This window comes from Gorilla gorilla, chromosome 5 (assembly GCF_029281585.2).
Source record: "Gorilla gorilla gorilla isolate KB3781 chromosome 5, NHGRI_mGorGor1-v2.1_pri, whole genome shotgun sequence".
Lineage (NCBI taxonomy): Eukaryota > Metazoa > Chordata > Mammalia > Primates > Hominidae > Gorilla > Gorilla gorilla.
Genome location: NC_073229.2, coordinates 144,071,889 through 144,092,563, shown reverse-complemented (window position 1 = coordinate 144,092,563; position 20,675 = coordinate 144,071,889).

Here is a 20,675-nt window from a genome sequence, read left to right as displayed (position 1 = left end):
CTTTTACTATGGCAACACAGAAAGAGGCTTTGCTGTGGACTTAATTGTACACGCTGTCCCCTAATTCAGATGTTGAAGCTCTAAACTTTAATGTGACTATATTTGGAGGTAGGACTTTTAGGAGATAATTGAGGTTAAATATGGTCATAAAGTGAGGTCTCAATCTAATAAAACTGGAGGAGGAGTAGAAGGAGGAGGAGGAGAAGGAGGAGGAGGAGAAGGAGGAGGAGGAGAAGGAGGAGGAGGAGGAGAAGGAGGAGGAGGAGAAGGAGGAGGAGGAGGAGGAAGAGGAGGAGGAGGGGGAGGAAGAGGAGGAGGAGGAAGAGGAGGGAGGAGAGACAGAGAGAGATACCCCTCCACCACAATGAACAGAGAAGAAAGGCTGTGTGAGGATAGAGCAAAAAGGTAGTTATATGTAATCCAGGAAAAGAGACCTCACAAGGAACTGAATCATCTGGCACCTTGATCTGGGACTTCTAGCCTCCAAAACTCTGCAAAACTAAATTTCTGCTGCTTAAACCACCCAGTCAATAGTATTTTGTAATGACAGCCTAAGCAGAGTAATACAGGCTTCATTCTCCTTAGGTGGGATGACAGGAAGTGACGGCAGGACGGAGGAATCCCTAAGCCACAGTGGAATGAGGAAGACATGAATAAGGCTATGCCTAAGGTAGAACTTCTGAGGACATGGACAAGGATTCATGAAAAGGAGAATATCGGCCTGGCACGGTGGCTCACGCCTGTAATCCCAGCACTTTGGGAGGCAGAGGTGGGCGGATCATGAGGTCAGGAGATAGAGACCATCCTGGCTAACACGGTGAAACCCCGTCTCTACTAAAAATATCAAAAATTAGCTGGGCGTGGTGGCGGGCGCCTGTAGTCCCAGCTACTCGGGAGGCTGAGGCAGGAGAATGACATGAATCCGGGAGGCGGAGCTTGCAGTGAGCTGAGATTGCACCACTGCTCTCCAGCCTGGGCGGCACAGCGAGACTCCATCTCAAAAAAAAAAAAAAGAAAAAAGAAAAGGAGAATATCATGATGCCATTTGGAACAGTTTAGGGTCACTGGCCATACCCAACTAGAAAGAAGGGGGAGAGGCTCTGAGTCCTCCCCTTCATCTCTCACTTCTCTAATTACAATCCATCTTCCTGCTCAATGCCCTTTTCATTCTCTCTGTATTCTCTTTCAATCTTTACTTCCTCATTTTTTGTTTTTTCTTCTTTTTTACCTGTTTCCATCATCCTTATCATTCTCTCCTCCATTTATCCATATATGCCCAAATTAAGTCGACATTTTATATGATTTTGTTTGACCAATCAGGTAGTAACACTGACTTTATGGAATGAACTTTCCAGGACAAATGTAACACTTTTAATGTAAATTGTAGATGATTTACAGAGTAAAAGATGGAGATAGCAAAAGCTAATTTGGTCGTTCACTAGCACTGGTAGTCAATCCTATTTTACCCATTTCAACCAAGCTGAGTGAATTTCTGAGCATACAAATCTAATGACCTTTCTATAGTTAAAGTGCATAGAATATACTATGTGAAAGAGTATACGTATGTGTGAGATGGAGAGAAAGAAAAACAGAGAGAGAACAAAATCAGGTTTATATGAAATGGAATTAATAAAACCTTGTGCATAAATGGCATAACCAAAGCACCTAAGTGCATACTCCCCTTACCTCAGTCCTGCTGACACAGAAAGCATTGCACCTGTGCAATCAGATAAATGCTGAAGCAAATGAGCATGCAGTTTCAAACACAAAGTATTAACACTAGGAAACTTTATGTTCATTTTACCTCACTATTAAGATTTTACTTCACTTACCAAACACAAGGTTACTTTTGCAACTCTTGGACCTGGCCTAGAAGTGACCTTTAAAGGCCACTGCAACCTTTAAATCCTTCTGCCCACACATATATTTATTTAACTATTCAAAGCTGAGATGGTTAACCAAGTTGACAAAAGGGCTTGGAAGCGTTGCTGTACCATAAAGGTTATCAGAAATATCAGTGTAGCTTGAACCAAATTAGCAGATCAGCATGCAAGTGGTTTTATAGGTATAGTTCAATGTATTCATCACAGCCATTCATACAATGTTATAAGAAGGCTAATGTAATGAGCTTTCAAGCAAATAATGTAGGGCATCAAAGATGCTACCCCAGATAGAAACTTGAAAGTCATGCCCAACTGCTTACTATGTCACATAACAACAATGTGTATGACAATGAGGCCACACTTCAGAATTCACAAAAAACTTTCAGACTTATACTCTCTCAACAACTTTTCACTAGGCAGAGTTGTTATTGCTGTCTCTTATTTTATTTTTTTATTTTATTTTGTTTTTTTGTTTGTTTTTTTGTTTGTTTGTTTGTTTTGAGATGGAGTCTCATTTTGTTGCCCAGGCTGGAGTGCAGTGGTGCAATCTCAGCTCACTGCAACCACCGCCTCCCAGGTTCAAGTGATTCTTCTGCCTCAGCCTCCCAAGTAGCTGGGATTACAGGTGCCCACCACCACACCTGGCTAATTTTTGTATTTTTAGTAGAGACAGGGTTTCAGCATGTTGACCAGGCTGGTCTTGAACTCCTAGCCTCAAATGATCCATCTACCTTGACCTCACAAAGTGCTAGGATTACAGAGGTGAGCCACCACACCCAGCCACTGTCCCTCATTTTAAAGACTAAGAACGGAAATTCAGGAGCATATATCCAGCAAATACCAGAGAAAGATGCAGAGCCTAGTTGTGTCTTAGTCCATTTGTGCCACAGTAACAAAATAACAAAATACCTAAAGATTAGGTAGTTAATAAATAATAGGTATTTATTTCTCACAGCTCTGGGGGCTGAGAAGACCAAGATTAAGGCACTGACAGGTTTGGTGTCTGGTGAGGGTTACTCTGCTTCCAAAATGACACCTTATTGCTACATCCTCTGGGCTGACAAATGCTGTCCTCACATGGTGAACGGAACAGAAAGGAACACTTCCTCAAGCCCTTTTATAAGAGCTCTAAATCAGTACATAATGACTCCACTCTTTGAACTTAATCACCTCCCAAAGGCACCACTGCTTAATAATCTATTAGGTTGGTGATTAAGTTTGAACACATGAATTTTGAAGGAGATTCAGATCATAGAATTCTGCCCCCTCATTCCCAAAATTTATGTCTTTTTCACAGGCAAAATACATGTATCCCATCTCAGTAGCCCCAAAACTCTAAACTCTTTCCAACATTAACTTTAAAGTCTAAGTCCAAGTCTTATCCATATATAATCTAAATTAGATATGGGTGATACTCAAGGTATGATTCATCCTGAGGCAAATTGCCCTCCAGCTGTGAGCCTGAAGAAAACAAAAATATGTGCTTTCAAAATACAGTGGTGGGACAAGCATGGGATAAATATTCCCATTCTGAAAAGGAGAAATAGAAAAGAAAAAAGGAGTAACATGTCCCAAGTCCAAAACCCAACAAGGTAAACAACATTAAATCTTGAGGCATGAGAATAATTTTTTCTCCATGTCCTATTTCTGGATACAAAGGGGTCAGTGTTGGGTCCCCAAAGCTCCAGAGAGCTCTGCCCCCACGTCTTCACTGGGGATAAACCACACAACAGTTCTCAGGCATTGGAGTCAGGTGTTTTCAGGCTCTTCCAGACTGGTATTGCATGCTGCTGCCTCTATAGATCTGAGGTCTGGGAGGTGGCCCTGGGTCTACAGTTCCACTAACCATTGCCCTAGCAGGGCCTCTCTGTGGTGGCTCCAACTTCACTGCTTTGCTTGGCAATGACCTAGTAGGGGCTCTCTGTGGCAACCATACATGTGTAGCCATTCTTTTCCTGTGCCCCAAGTCTCTCTATGGAATCATTTGAAGTCTAGGTGGAGATAGCCATACCCTCACAACTCTTGTACTCTACACACTTGCAGAATTACTACCACACAGACACTGCCAATGCTTACTACTTGTGCCCTTTAGAGGGCCAGTCCAAGCCACACGTGGGCCTGCATGAGCCATAGCTGAGGCAGCCAAGGATCACCCAGCCAGTTTATGTGAAATAGAAACTTGAAACAGCCCTGGGCAGTGAGAACCAAGTTTCTACAGGCACCCTGGGCCCACCTCTTGAAACCATTCTGCCCTCAAGGACATAAGCACTCTGGGCCTGCAATGGGAATAACAGCCTTGAAAATCTCCCTAATGCCTTCAGGGTCATTCTTCCATTGTTCTGATGAATAGCATCTGGCTTCCTTCTATCCATACTAATCTTATCAGTCACTTGGCTATACTTTTGGTGTTCTATTCTAAACATAACATTTCATTCTTTACAACCTGGCCAGGCTGAGAATTTTCCAGCTACTTCAGTTCTGCTTCCTTTTTGGTTATTAATTTCATCTTGAATACATTTCTCCCTTTTCACAGTCTACTATAAGCAGTCAAGAGAATCTATGCAGCACCCTGAACACTTTGCAGAAATTTCTTCTGCAAAATCTTAGTTCATTGCTCTTAAATTCCACCTTTTACAAAACACAAGTACATAAACACAATTTATCCAAGTTCTTTGCCACTTTATAACAAGGATGGCCTTTCCTCTAGTTCCAATACCTTGTCCCTCACTTCCATTTAAGACCTCATCAGAATTGCCCTTTATCATCCATATTTCTATCAACATTCTGATCACAATCACCTAAGTAATCCCTAAGAAGATTCATGCTTTTCCTACCTCTATGATTCTGAGCCCTCAGCAGAATAACCCTTTGTAGTCTAGCCTCTATCCATTATCCAGTTCCAATGCCACTTCTACCTTTTCAGGTATTTGTTTTAGCAACATCCCACTCTTGGTATCAATTTCTTTCATAGTCTAATTGTGCTGCTATAACAAAATACCTCAAACTGAGTAATCTATAAGTAATAGGAATGTATTTTTCACAGTTCTGGAGGCTGGGAAGTCTAAGATCTAGGAACTGAATGAATGGTTCAGTGTCTGGTGTTGTTCTCTGCTTCCAAGATGGTACCCTGTTGTTGCATGCTCTGGAGGGGATAAATGCTATGTCCTCACATGGTGGAAGTAAGGAAAGGGAATGAACCTGCTCCTTCAAGTCCTTTTATAAGGGCCCTAATCCCCTCTTAATCGAATACCTTCCTGACTTAATCTTATTGCCTCATATCTTAATACTGTTACAGTGGTGATTAAATTTAAGTACCTGAATTTTGGGGAAAAATTCAAATCATAGCACCCAGTATCTTTCCACCTTCTCCAAACTCTGATCTAGATATGAACAAAACTTCACATTAAGTTGTACTCATTTAGACTTCTATGATCTTGAGTACTGATCATCTGAGGTGCTCTGGGATAAACAGAAAGTGGTACTTTCTTATCCAGCAGCAAGAAACCCCTCATTAAGTATTTCTGTTGAACTGAGTGAGCCTCAAACTCTTGGCCAGCTTCTTTGCAATACAGAGGAGAAAATTGATAGTAATGGCTATGGTTCAGTGTTATGTACAGCTGCAATATTTTGACTCACTGTATGTATAGTCCATAAGTACTAATATTCATATTTAACTAGCACTTAATTTTATATTTGATAGAGGAAACCAATTTTTTGAAAAACTGGGACCTGTCATTCAATTTTTTCTTTTCCCTATACAAGAGAAGCCAGAGTATCTATTTGCTTAAGACTAATTGAAACACAGCATCAACAACATTGGTAGAATGTTACATTTAGAAAACAAAAATTTATTTAAACTATACATTTATATGAATATATCCAGATAAATATAAGAAATAAATTTTACTTTGTAATGATTATGTTTCTAATTTTTACAATTGAAATTGAAATAAACCTCTCTGCATTATGTTTCTCCTGTGGGAATATTATAATTATTAACACTTTATTTTTTGCCCCTATGAAAAAGTATTTCATTCTTACTCAACTAATTTGTAAAAATGTTACTATCAGCAGGGTGCAGTGGCTCACGCCTATAATCCTAGCACTTTGGGAGGCCGAGGCAGTTGGATCACCTGAGGTTGGGAATTCGAGACTGGCCTGGCCAACATGGTGAAACCCCGTCTCTACTAAAAAGACAAAAAAAAAAAATTAGCTGGGTGTGGTGGTGGGTGCCTGTAATCCCTGCTACTCAGGAGGCTGAGGCAGAAGAATTGCTTAAAGCTGGGAGGTGAAGGTTGCAGTGAGCCAAGACCATGCCATTGCACTCCAGCCTGGGCAACAAGAACAAAACTCTGTCTCAAAAAAAAAAAAAAACTTAGTATCAAAGAAAGCCTAGTGGTGTGTTCTACCTCCACAGATATTCAATGGTGTGGTAATACACAAAAGTGTGTCATCATAGATCATAACTTTCAAAAGGAGAGACTGGGTTCTAGTCTGTGCTATTTGATAAGCATATAGAGTCACTGAGAGCTACAGAAAGAAATTACTGTTTGAAACATTCTAGGGAAAAAAAATCTTCAGGTATAGTAAGCGTCTTTTAATATTGAGTACACTTCATAATGTACCAGAAAAAAAAGCTGATATTTAACAAACATTGTATTTAATATCTGCTTCTATAGGCCTGAAGCTTGGTCACATGTGTTTTTTATGGCTTACAGCTTCTGTACTAACTAACTCATAGTTGCAAACACATGCTGACCAATTTGATGATGTCCTAATGAAAATTTTGTTAGGAATTTTCTCCAACATTTCCCACTGAGATCAAATCACCATTGGACTTCCTTCCATACAGTATTTTCCATTTCATCCCATAATGTTCAACAGTGCTTTCCATTTTATTTAATTAATCCTACTGGGGACCATATTTATTGATGCCACCTGAGAGAGAAGGTATGACGAGACAGGCTTTTGCAGTCATTCTTGGCTCAGAATCCTCCTTTCAACATTAGGAACATATGGGCAATGTTGGCTGCTTAAGATCACACCCATCTGCTCAGATGCTGAGAAATCTGCAGGGAAGCTACTTTCTTCCTTGCCTTAGGGTTTAAGTGCCATCAAGTGATAGGTGCATATGAACAAGTTGTAGGGCCTTTGACAACAATGCCTCCATTTCATCTAGATCAAAAAGGGGGCCCAAACTCTTCTTTCCTTGCTGCTCTTCAACACTTGCCAAAATATACTGGGAAAGGGAGCAAAAGTATGAGTGTTTTAGGCTGCCAGGAATAAAAATGCTACAGGTACCTTGGAAACTTAGTTAAATCCTAAGGCTGACTGCAGGTGAAAATAAACATCTGATATGGAAAAGCTGAAAACAGGCCAAAGATCCACTATGATCACTGTCATACTAAAAGGGCATATCTCTCAGGTTGGAATAACAGTGCATGGTTCATAGTTTTCTGTCCATAATAGGAAATTGTCATATCAAAGAGATAGTAAAGATCTATTAATACATTGCCTTCTAAAAAAATCAACAGCGTACCTGACATCCACTCAATGAAAAAATAATGCCAAATAATTGGTAAATTTCCCATACATCCAATAAACTATTTAAATATGCAAACATATTTAACCAGAATATAATATGAATTAAACACTGCTAGACACAAAGAACGCATGACTGCACAATGACAGTCCCTTAAGCCAGCCCAAGGTATCACGTCTTGTCAACCCTGCCAGACTCACAAACCATCCAACATTCAAGGCAATCCTTGACACCTCTAACATCTACTCACCAATTCTCTTAACACTGACTTTCTACTATGAGTCAAGCACTGAACACAGATCTCTCACCGTATATGTATAACCTCATTTAATCTTCAGAGAGCTCTTTCTGCTTGATCATCTCTTCTTACTCAGAACTCATGACTACTTTTATTCACCTTTAATGCATGCCTCAGTCCTCTCCAGATTTCACATCTGTGCTAATATTCATCCAGCAGAAAGGCAGGCAGAGACCTAAGCATAGACGTGCCTGACCAAAAGGTAAAGACACTCAAATCCATGCCAGAAGACACCAAAATGCAGATAACCCTGCTCTATGAAAATCCCTTCAAAGCATATACTATTATTCTATGCAGTCTATATAAAGTTCAGATGAGCCACTGTGGGGGGTAGGGGGTTAGGGAGTAGAGGTGGCATATTGTGGGCGAATAAATACCTGAACTTGGTAGCAGTAGCAGTACTGTTTATAATACAGTATTTTGTATTTTTAGATTCTATCTTGATGAAAAAAAAGTTCTTAGGTTATCACAAAACAAAGCAATTTAGGTAACAGGTTTTCAACATTCGTATTTTTGTATTCTTGGGTGTCTAAATGTTATGTTGTGATGTTGCAGGGATGGTGGAAGATATTGATTGGATTATGGAGTTGACAAGGGTTATCTTCCACCTCCAACAAAATATATATATACAACAAATCAAATATCTGGATAATAACTCTTTCCTACTAGACTATGAGATCTCCTCTAAGAGAACAGCTAGTAAGGCATTTCAGTAGTTCAACAGTGAAAGCATGGAGCTCTGAACTAAAGCTGCTAACAGTGGGTGCAGAGAGCAGTTGACTGAGAGGAGATACATTACAGAGCAAAGTCAGTGAGACATAGTTATGGACTGGATGTAGAAGAGAGAGAAAAGGATTCCAAAATTTGTACAGCTGGATAAATTGCTGACATTAATTGAGCTAGAGATTTTAAGAAAGAAAGTATGTATAATAAAAAAAATTGAGTTTTATTTGACTCAGTAAATGTACATGTACATGTAACATGTACATGAAAACATCCACGGACAATACCAGTAAGATGAACTGGGCTGACATTCTGTGGAATATTGCTTTGTTCTGAAAAAGATAAAAGCATTTTCCTACCAGGCATTGGCCTGAGACCCATGTGTCTTCAAAACTGCAGCCTAGGAATAACACATGGGGCCTCCTAATTTGCCAGCAGACAGACCAGTACACCTAATTAGGCAGTTTTAAAGAGAGCTGCTGCTAAGTCTTACTTATTTAAGTTCCATAAGCAATTAAGAGCCTATTTCTGTTTGCAGCAGTAACTTCCTGGCTTCCCTGCCAGTGGCCACTACAAAGACAACCACAGACATGAGAGCATTTCCCATTGTTTGCACATGTACACTATCATAGACAATGTGGAAGAATTTTGAAAGTCACAAATATGGTCTCATTTCATAAGAAGATGCCTTGCATGCAAGAAAAATTATGCAGATTTGTGGGGACTGATTACAAGGCAAGATGAAAATAAATAGTATGAGTCACAAATCTTTCTTATGGGATCCTAGATACCTCTTTTTTAATGCTGCTAATGTCCATATTTAACGCCTAATAACCAGAACTAATTTAACCAGTTAAAAATAATCTCCCTAATCTGGGAAGCCAAAAGTGCAAGTGGTGGTTTCATATTAGACAGAAGTGGTGGAGACAGTATGTGCTTCTTGAAGAACTAGTATATTTGATACCAAAATGACAAGCTCTATTTGATCAATATGGTCATGGATTTAAGAAGGAAAGAGTAATCAACAGTGTTCAATGCTATAGTTCTTCCTAACTGGAGATTTAAAATATTTCACTTAGATTTGAAAATTCTCCATGACCTTAACAAAAGTAGATCCAATACCATCACGAGGACTGAATTAACTTGCAACATAAAGTAAAAAATAGAAGCAGCTCTTTCTTTTATCTTCGTATATTAATCCACTAGGGCTGCCATAACAAAATGCCACAGACTGAGTGACTTGAACAACATAAATTTATTTCTCACAGTCTGGATGCTGGGAGTCCAAGATCAAGATGTCAACAGACTTGGTTTCTCCTGAGGCCTCTCTCCTTGGCTTGCAGAAGGCCACCTTCTCACTGTGCCTTCACATGGCCTTTTTTTCTCTAAATGAACTTCCCTAATGTCTCTTCCTGTTCTATAAGGACACCAGTCCTATTGGATTAGGGCCCACCCTAATGGCCTTATTTAACCTTCATTACCTTTTCAAAGGCCCTATCTCCATACAATCACATTGGGGGTTAGGGCTTCAACATATGAACTGGGGTGGGGGGGGGGGGGTGCGTGTGGAAGAGGGGAAAACAACTTTGTCAATAACAGTTCCCTTCCTTTCCTTTCCCTTTCTGAACAACTTAATCCAAAATCTTCTCATTAGGGTCAAGCAAGAAAGGCATCAGCCTAAGGATTGGGTGGGGTTAGACTGCAATGGGCTAGTGCAGTGTGTCAGAGCCTCTGTGGGGTGAGGATAGTGATGGGAAGACAGCTACAGTACACTAAGGGCGTGAGGAACACCAAGGTTCAGAGTGTCAAGGTCAAGAAAGGGAAAGAGAACACCCATGTCAGGAATTAGGGAAGATGGCTGATCATGGGTTTAGTGGGCCCAGGCAAAGAGAAGAAGTGTTCTACCCCAGCACGGAGGCCCAGCACAAAGTGTCAGGGTACAGGCAAAAGAAGGAAAGTATCCACTCAGGAAGGGTGACAGCAGCCAGCACAGGATAAAGGAGGTCAAGCTGAGGTAAGAAGGGGACCCTGCTGGTGGAGGAAGTGCCTTGCATGGGATCTCAGAGCCCTATTGTGGTGAAAAGCACATGGTAGTGGCAGCCTGGCACAGATTTATCAGAGTGTGAGTGGTGTTAAGGAGGTATCTTCATTCATTTTGTGTTGATATAACAGAATGCCAAACACTGAATAATTTATAAACAGTATAAGTTTATTTGGCTTATAGTTCTGAAGACTGGAAAGTCCAAGAGCATGGCACTGGCATATGGGGAGGGCCTTCATGCTGTGTCATCCCATAGCAGAAGATAGAAAGGCAACAGAGGGAAAGAACGAGAGGAAGGAGACCAGACTCATCCTTCTTCTCAAGAACCCATTCTCATTATATCAGCATTAATTCATTCATGAGGGAAGAGCCCTCATGACTTAATCACCTCATAAACATCCCACCTCTCAACACTATTGCATTGGGCATTAAGTTTCCAGCACATAATCTTTGCTATACCATAGCAGAAGGATATTCTTGGGGGAAGAGGGCAGTGGCAGGAATGAGATCAGTTACATACAGGAAAATTCATCAAATAAGTAAAAATATTTAGAACAATGGGAGCCTGTTTTTCACTGTCAGAGAAGGGAGTTACAAATCTAGAAACAGAGAAAACTAGAATGAACTCTGTGGTGTTAGATTGGAATTGGAAATTTCAGTGTGAACTTATGGTTTCCAGTATATATGGAGAGAGTTATAAATATCGATGCAAGTGAGTGTGTGTGTGTGTGTGTGTGTGTGTGTGTGTTTGTGAACTTGCATATATTCCCTAGTCCTATCATTGAGAGAGCCTGGAAGCAGTGTTGCATACATAGTCATGAGTGTAACCAGATTTTGCATACTAAAAAACATTTTCCTTTTAAAAGAACCAAGGTTCCTAGTAGAAATGTTTGATTCCAGGCATGGGGCAAAAAAAATAAGAGTTGAGTCTGAATCTTCCGTTATGCCATAAAATAAGTATCAAAGAGTAAAGACATGTCAAGAGGACAAAGAAGCCAGCACAAACGAGCTGGTCCTGGTCAAATCTTTGCCAATTTGAGTATCAGAATAGACAATAATAGTAATGGATTTTACTTTATTTAATAAAATAGAAAACCAGAGTTTATACAAATAGAAATAAAGAAATATGTAATGATATGGTTTGGATCTGTGTCTCCACCCAAATCTCCTGTCAAACTGTAATCCCCAGTGTTGGAGGTAGGGCCTGGTGGGTCTAGGGGTGGTTTCTCATGGTTTAACATCATTCTCCTTGATGGTGTTGTGGCAAGACAACGAGATTTGGTTGTTTAAAAGTGTGCAGCACCTCCCCACTCTCTCACGATCTTGCTCCAGCCATGTAAGATGCACTTACTTCCTCTTTGCCTTCTGCCATGATTGTAAGTTTCCTGAGTTCTCCCCAGAAGCTGAGCAGACACCAGCATCATGCTTCCTGTATAGCCTGTGGAACCGTGAGCCAATTAAACCTTTTTTCTTTATAAATTACACAGACTCAGGTATTTCTTCATAGTAGTGCAAGAACAGACAAACACATGTAATCTAAAAATTTGGTAAGAAATGAGATATTTACATAGATTTAAATTACCACCCCCATGAAATATTTACTAATCGCAAAGGGACCAAGAGTAATTTACAGTGGAAAAGCCTGAAAGGTGGCATCTTAATTAAGTGATCATTGTGAGCATTATTAATAAAGGGACAAATTAATGTCATAAGCCACCTGACAGGATGCAATGAGCAGAACACAATATCACTCCTGGGATTGTCTTACCTATAATGTGTAACTTGAATCTACTCATGAGAAAATGCCAAATAAATTTGCAAAACAATTTATAAAATATTTGACCTGTACTTTTCAAAGATGCCACTGTAAGGAAAGTCTGGAAAGACTGAGGACTGGTTCCAGATTAAAGGAGGCTAACAAGACCTATAACTGAATGCAGTGTGTGATTCTGAACTGGTTCCTCTTGCAGTGAGGGACATTTATGGGTGAAAATTAATCGGATCCTGAGAATTAGTTGTTAGTGTTGCTTCAGTGCTAATGTCCGGATTCTGATAACTCCTTTGTGGTCCAGTAGGAAAACGTCTTTGCTGGAGGAAAAACACACTAAAATATTCAGATTTGAGGGGTAACAGGTTGGCAATTTTAAATGGTTCGTGAAAACGTTTTTTTGCACTGTGTTTACAAAAAGTTTCTAAGTTCGAGGTTGTTGGAAAAACTTGAAGACAAAAAAAAAGACAGGGAATATATAATGTACCTGTATAGAAATCAGACAAGTGTGGAGAAAAGCAGGCCAAAGATTTACTGAAAAGGGGCATGAGGAAACTTCCAGGGATGATGGAAATGCTTTATATCTTGAATGGAGTAGTGGTTATTTAAGTGTATAAATTAGTCAAATCCCATCAAACTGTATACTTAAGATCTATGTACCATGCTGCATTATAGCTTAATGAAGTTAACAACCATATAAAAATGAGGCAGCATGTTCAGGCAATTCATCCAAACTGCTTGGTTTAGAAAAAGAAAAGAGAAATAAAGTATAGCTAGAGGCAGATCCAGAGTCAAAGAAAAAAGCTTTCCTTTTGTTTTTCTTTTGTTTTGTCTCTGGATGTGGCTCTGGAACATGTGACTGTATCATATGAATCATCTGCGCACGCTGAAGGAGAAAGCCAGTGCAGAAAGAGAGGCTGGAACTAGAGGAGAGAAAGAAGATCCAAAACAGAAAGAGGGCAGATGGCAGAGCAGAGTCCTGGAGGAGGCAGGAGAATAGGATTTGGTTGGAAGTGCACCTCACTCTTGAGGCCAAATGAAAGGAGCTTTAGGATATGGTGGCTATAGGTAGCTGAGAATCTTCTCATTGAATATCCCTAATTATTTGTGAAGTAACATTTGGGGTTATCTTTTGAATATGAAGACTTAAAATGGCTAAGGGAGTTTTAAAAGGTGAAGCAAGCTTGAAATTGGAATACAGAAACCAGGATAAGGATCTGCCTAGGTATTCTAATAATGTAATGGGAATAGTGTGTCTTTCCTCATTAACCTAGACTTCAGCAAGAAGAAAAGGTAATTTCCTTAAATCTGTCCTTAGTCTGATCATGCAGCTTCAATCATCTTAATTCCTTAAATCCACCTTACAGAACAGCAATTTGTTCAAATAAAAAGGCTCTGAAGGAAATAAAGCAACAGGCCTAAAAGAAATGCATCATGTCCTGACCCACTCAGCAACCTGCTCAATTTTACATGATTCATCTCTGAGTGAACATGATGATGATATACATTGTGTTCTCTTAGCCTAACAGTGTGAAGAGGTTGAGCAGGTGTAGAAATTACTCCTGAAAGGGCTAAGGGAGATAACTTTCATAATGGTTTATAGACTGTTTATATGCTTTTCTAGCTGGTAACAATTTTTTCTTTCAAAGCATTTTTTTTGTAACAAATGTACCAGGATGCTGTATATCCCGTAGCCTTTCATTAACAGATTTACTAGTTTAATCAGGATTCGAAGTTCAAAAACTACATATTAAATAGAGAATCAGAATATTAACAGAGAACCCAGGTTTTTCCAAGACTATATCCTATATCAGAAAAGGAGCTGGGCAGCCTAAGTTTTTAGCCTTCCTCCGAATGGCTCTCACCTCCTGAGAGGGTATGATATTCTCATTGCTCTTCTGGAACTTGGCTCAAATCCACTGGGCCTTTTGCTCAAGTAGTTCCCCTCCTGTAACAGCCGACAGTGTCAGTTAAATGGCTTGAGGACTCCATTTTGACCAAAGTTCAGAATATCCTATGCAACTAGCATAGATTTATGATAATTCTAAACAAAATGATTGCTTCCTTTCTGAAACTGAACTGTAACAGTATTATTCAAAAAATGTATTTTCCCAATAGAAACAAACAAACAAAACTGGTGAGTTTATTTAATTTCATTACTGTTTTGAAGGAAATAATAAGAAAGCAGTGCTTTGTTTCTGATCTGTATTCAAGCAGCCTCCTCAGTGATATCAGTGGAAAAGATGTTTGTTAAGGTTGCATTAACAGCTAATTTAAGTAAGGAGAATTGAGTCCTTTCCTTTAGGTACAAATTTCCCCATAGATGCAATTTATGAAATTGTTTTACTTCTGGGCTTTTTCATTTTTGTTGCATGATTTGGTTAAGTTGGAGAACATCAGGCAGTCACTTTTTTATAGCCAGCTTGGAAACCAAACATTCTTGTTCTAATCTTTGAAAACACATGGAATTGAGAAAAACACGTTTTTTTCAATATCATTGGATCCAAAATCTCACAGTGATATTCATCCTACAACCTTCAAACCATATGTGTCTCACAGAATATTTCATGATGCTCTCTGCTAAATCACATTATGGAGTCAGACAACTTCCTTTGGATTGTGATATAACAGTTGACCTGGAAAACGGGAGATTTAAAACAGTCATCTCAACAGACACAGATGGACTCACACTAAGGTGAGTAGGAGGAATTCATGAAGCCAGCTGTCTGGAAATGAATGACTGACTCTCCTTGACTGATCTCTCCTTCAACCTAAAATAATACTCCTCAGATAATAACCTTTATATGGCTGTTTTGATAAATTTACTTTTAAATTTTACCATAAAAACTGTAATTATACATCACAGTAATTAGGCTGAATTCATCAGTGATGTCTCAGGACCCCTGATGATGAAGGAGGGAAAACTGATCTTCAGCTATTTAGGAGAGGCAATGTGTTATAATAAACAGAACACAAGATTTACAGCCAGACAGGGGTTCCATTCTCACCTTCACCTCTTACAAGCTCTAATATCTCAGGTCACTCATTTGTTCTATAAGGCCAGTGTGACTGGTACAGAGATGCTGTTGAGAATCAGTGACCTAATACCTACAAAACAATTAGAATGTTGGCAGTGCCCAGTAATTGGCAGTTATTATGCATTTATAACAGGCTTGATTCATCTTTTTATCACTTAGTACATGTTGCTGTGCCTTAGATACACAATAAATGAAAGATTAAATTGTTGATTTTTAGTGAGTTCCTGTTAATCAACTAAATTAAGTGATTTCATATTGAAAGCATTTATAGGCAAATCCGTATGTTAAAAATAAATGTTTTAACCTGATTCACTCACAAAAAAAGCTGACAGAACTGAAACATTCCAAATACACTACTACTAGTTGTTCTGATATCTTCAATGCAATTTCCAACCTTATTAAAAGGGTGGGAAGTTATGGAAGATAATCCTCTTTTGATTTTTCACTGGCTTCTATTGTGTTTAAGAGAAGGAATCATGGAGTCATAACATTTTAAAGCTAGGGGTAGGCCTTAGAAATCTCTAATTAACCCCTTCCTTTTATAGATGACTAAACTAAGGGCTAGGGAGACGTAGTGACTTGCACATGAGCATATCAGCAGAGCCAAGATTAGAAATCAGGTCACAGAAATCTCAATGCAATTTTCTTTATTCTACATCATCCTGCATAAATCAAACCTATGCTGTAGTGATATGCTTTTGTGCTTTAGAAGAGAACTCTGTGGTGAGTTCTTATGGCACAAAAGGCATCTTAGATCAATGTAACTCAAAGTGAGACAGGAATCATACCTCATTCAGTCATCAGTTTTTAGGGGATTGATAAATTTAATATCTCCTTTGTTCAGCTCCTTGGCATACAGTCTATAAATTATTCTAACATAAAATCTAGAGTCTTACAAATTATTGGTATTAAACACATGTTGTTTTTTTCCAAAGTAATGGTAAATGGTTCTCTAGAAAGAATAAAATATTCTTCAAAGCAAGTTTTGCTTTTTGAAGTGGTATGGAGACATTCAAATGCATTCTTCTCCTTCAAAGGCAGAATGATTTAGTCTCAGAACACTTAATAAATGGACGATCTTTGGAGGATACTCAATTGATTTGTGCCTAAGTTTGCTTCTCTGTTCATATTATGACACTAATAGTAGTTATATAGTTATTATATGAATTAGCTGAGATAATACATGTAAAGGACTTAGAATGATAACATAAGAACTTAAAAAATATTAACTGCTACTATTATTGTTCTTATCACTATTACTATTACCATCCTTTGTTAAAAACAGATGCTATTCACATTTAACAATATTAGATTTTATCCTTTTTCCTCCATATACCTCATGAGTGTAGCTCTCCCACCTTAGGCCCTTCTCTTATCCGGTTAAATGGTGCCATGAAATTTTAATCACAGTCAACACCTATGCTTTTTGCTACTGGGCTTCAAGGCTTCAAAAGAATGTGACAATTAATAAACATTCACATTTGCTTCAATAGAATCTTAATGCTTTGAGAGTCCTCTTACTCTTCTCCTCTTGCAGTTTTCCAAGTCTGCTAACTCCCCTTCATTTGGAAATCAAGGTGAACATAAGAAAGAAAAATTTGTTAGATATTTGAATAAAATCAGAAATAAATTTAATATAGGCTATTCCTAGGTATCTGTAGGAATATGATTTCAAGCTGCTTTAAATGATAGCATATAACTCCTTGATTGGCTGTAAGAAAAATAATAGAATCAAAAAGGTCTTTTTTGCATTCTTCATCACCTCAGACAGGGCCTCAAATAAATAGATCTCTATAAATATTTTTGAATTAATAGATAAGAAATACCAAAATAACATGGCAAATTCAAGTGTCAGTCAAATATTTGCAGCTGTAGCATTTCTTCAGTACAGGGTTTTGTTTTCTTCTTTACACATCTTCATTGGTAAAATTTGAATGGATGAGACTTATTTTCTTGCCAAGACTTATAATGTGTATACTATTTGTCACTTGTAAGTGGACAATTAGTAGGTATTCATCATTCACATGCCTCAGTTGATTACACTGGAGGCAATGCTAAAGAAAGATCACATTTCAATGTATTAACAACAGATTCAGGACACTGAAAAAACAATTCATTTCTCAAACACAGCACCTTCTTTCTCTTGATAAAGTATATTCTCCAAAGTTAGATCATTTTACAAAAAGCCTAAGGTCCTAACTATGATTACATTAAAGAACATGTGGTCACAGGACATATATTACCTGCCATTTTTAACTGTGTATGCTCATTTTATACTCAATTCTGCATTTTTATACCAAAACTGGAGTTAGTTGACTCTGTTCAACAGGCATTGCCTAAATTAGATTGCTAGACTAATATGCTTTTTTAAAAAAGACTAGTGAGTACTGTAAGATTTCAGGCCAAATATTCTCATTCTGAGTATAAAATATATTTGATTTAGGATGGACATAAATTAGGTTTGATTCCAGAAATACCAACAAAAAAATCCCCTAATTTATAAATATGTTTTAGGTGTAAAAATGGAATGAAAGCCATTTTTCAAAATTATAGATCTATAAAGTACATTGAATAAAGCCCATTTTAAAATAATATGTATAAACTAATACTGACTTCTCTTCTTCCCCTGGGACACAGGAAAAGAAATTTTAGACTTTCCTTGAAAGAAAATCATAGAATTTTCACTAACTCAAACTGAAAAAATAAGTCTCTTGGATCATTATTAAAAATGCTTAAAATCTATTGCCACAAAATACTTTCTCTGATAAACTCAGACCAATGTCTTCATTTTCCATTTACCTTAAGGCATCTGCCTTAAGACAATTTCCTAATGTAGTTGGACTGCAAAGTCTCAGAGTCTAAAAGCCTGAGAATCAGAAGCTCCAATGTCCAAGGGCAAGAGAAGATGAATGTCCCAGATCAAGAATAGAGAAAATAAATCTTCCTTTCCTCTCCCTTTTGTTCTATTAGTGTCCTCGACGAATTGTATGATGCCCACACAGATTAGAGAAGGAAGATCTTTTCTCAGTCCACTGGTTCAAATGCTAATCTCTTCTGAAAACACCCTCACAGACACACCCAGAAATAATCTTTTACCAGCTATCTGGCCATATCTTAGACAAGTCTAGCTGACACATAAAATTAACCATCACACCTTGGAAGGGAAGGCCAAACGCTAAATGGAATCCAAGAACAGCCAAATGAGGAAGGAGTCAACTATGATACATTATTCACCCTGAATAACAAGCTCTCACTAACTTCATGGCCTTCTCAAAGTTTCAAAATAATAATTAGTGATTGATAGTACCAACCCAGAAACTTTTGTCATACTTCATTACTACGTCTCTGCAATCCCCTGAGAATTACAGATCAAATTTAAGAGAGTCAGTTCAGTATCACAGCATGAGGAATCCCAAGAGCAAATATTGTTTGCCAATTAAATAACACAAGGAAGACGTCATCTTACTGTTTCTATCAGACATTTTCAGAAAACGCATGCGATTTTCAGGAAATCAAAAATAAAAGCAAGCATAAACAGAGTTAAATATGTCACTTCTAAATAAAACTGATCCTTGAAACTGATCCATAGCTGTTTCTTGATTCTTAAAATGATAGCATGACTGCTATTTGTCATGAAGTAGGGACAGATGTTTTTAATCTAAATAAAGTAGGGAACAAACACATGCTACCTTTTTAAAAAGGTCAACAAAAGGCACAGATGAAATAATCACATTACAAATACCCATAATAAACAATAAAAATGTACATTTCTTGGAGTTAATAATTAAAGTAAAGGGAAATTTCTCTATTGACAACATGTAACTTATGTGAGACATAAGGCTCTTTTGATAGCAAGCTGGTCATGATGCACAAACCTCTGCACTGACTATGGGTACTGCTCTCTGTTATCAAACACTCAGCTCAGAAAAACCGCTGGCTGATGTGCACCTGTGAAATTGAGTCGCTCCCAATTCAACCTCTCTGGACAGAATCAAACACTGAGAACGATGAGAAAGTTATGTGAATTTGTAAGAGATACACGTATGCTGTTGAAGTCTAATAGAAATATTTTAACCACTGGCCTGAATCCAATCTGCACAGTAATTTAATAGACTATCAACCACAAATGCAATCCATAAGGCAAGTGAATGGGTATGAAATGCAATAGGCAATTTTCTCGGAAAGGGATTGGTAGAATCAAACTAATCTATGTGAAAAAGGAAGCTGCCTGGCAATATCACATAGTCAGAATTTTGAATAAGAAAGTGTAACCAATCATATCCTTATAATGTATTGCTTTGGAAAAAAATTTGATCAACACCATAGAACCTAACAAATCTGGAAAAAAAAATTATTCTTAGTCATCAAGAATTGCTCTTTGATTCCAGAATATTTTATTTCATTAAATGTATAGAAATTCCATTGAAACAGAACTTGGAACCAGTGTTTTCTAAGAAACATGTAAGCATACATGCGTAAATGATTTTTTCTTTCAAAGCAATTTATTGCAACTTGTATCATTTAGACACTATTTTAAAATCCCACCCTCAGAAAATATTTTCCGAGTTACTTAAGGAGCCATGCAAGGAAATTAATCTTATGACTTTATCATCATAATTGAGAGAACATAAATTTAGAAACTTGTGATTAGCTCCATTCTAACACTACTAAATAGAAACATGTAGACTAGGTATAAAAGTATTTTATAAGAGAAAAATATAAAAAATCTTTTGTAGAAGAAAGCCATGGGTTTTTCTTCATAGAAAGATTTCACAACTACACTGAATTGCATTATTTCAACAACCTGGAATTGTCTAAAGAGACAAGTAAACTTCATGGTCTGAATGTCCTTTTCAGCTGAGGATTAGATTCTTTTGTATCACATATTTATTGTGTCATATATGTAGAACATAACACAAATATTACTCATCAGTTCTCGGGTTAAATGCAGTATTCTCTGCCAACCATATGTCATGCATATAAATACTCGCTAGTGTACGTTTCCTCCAAGGATGCTCAGAATTTTTTTTCATGTGAAATAGAATAATGAAGAGATTTTGGTTATAAAAGAAAGCCAATTTTTGCATTAAAGACTAGACCACTAAGAAGACTAAATAAATTTGAAAATAACTCAAAAAATCCAATACCATATTTTATTCACTTATTGAAGCAACAAACAGGTATTGATAAATTATGTGACAGTATTCTAAGTATTCACATGCAGAAGTTAATAAAAGAGACAATGACCTCTGTCCTCATAGAGCCTGCATTATTATGTGGAAGACAAATATTAAACTAAGTTACACAAAGAAACATATAATTAAATGTTATATATTTACACACACATTAGAGAAGGAAGATCTTCTTTGACTTCTAAATTAT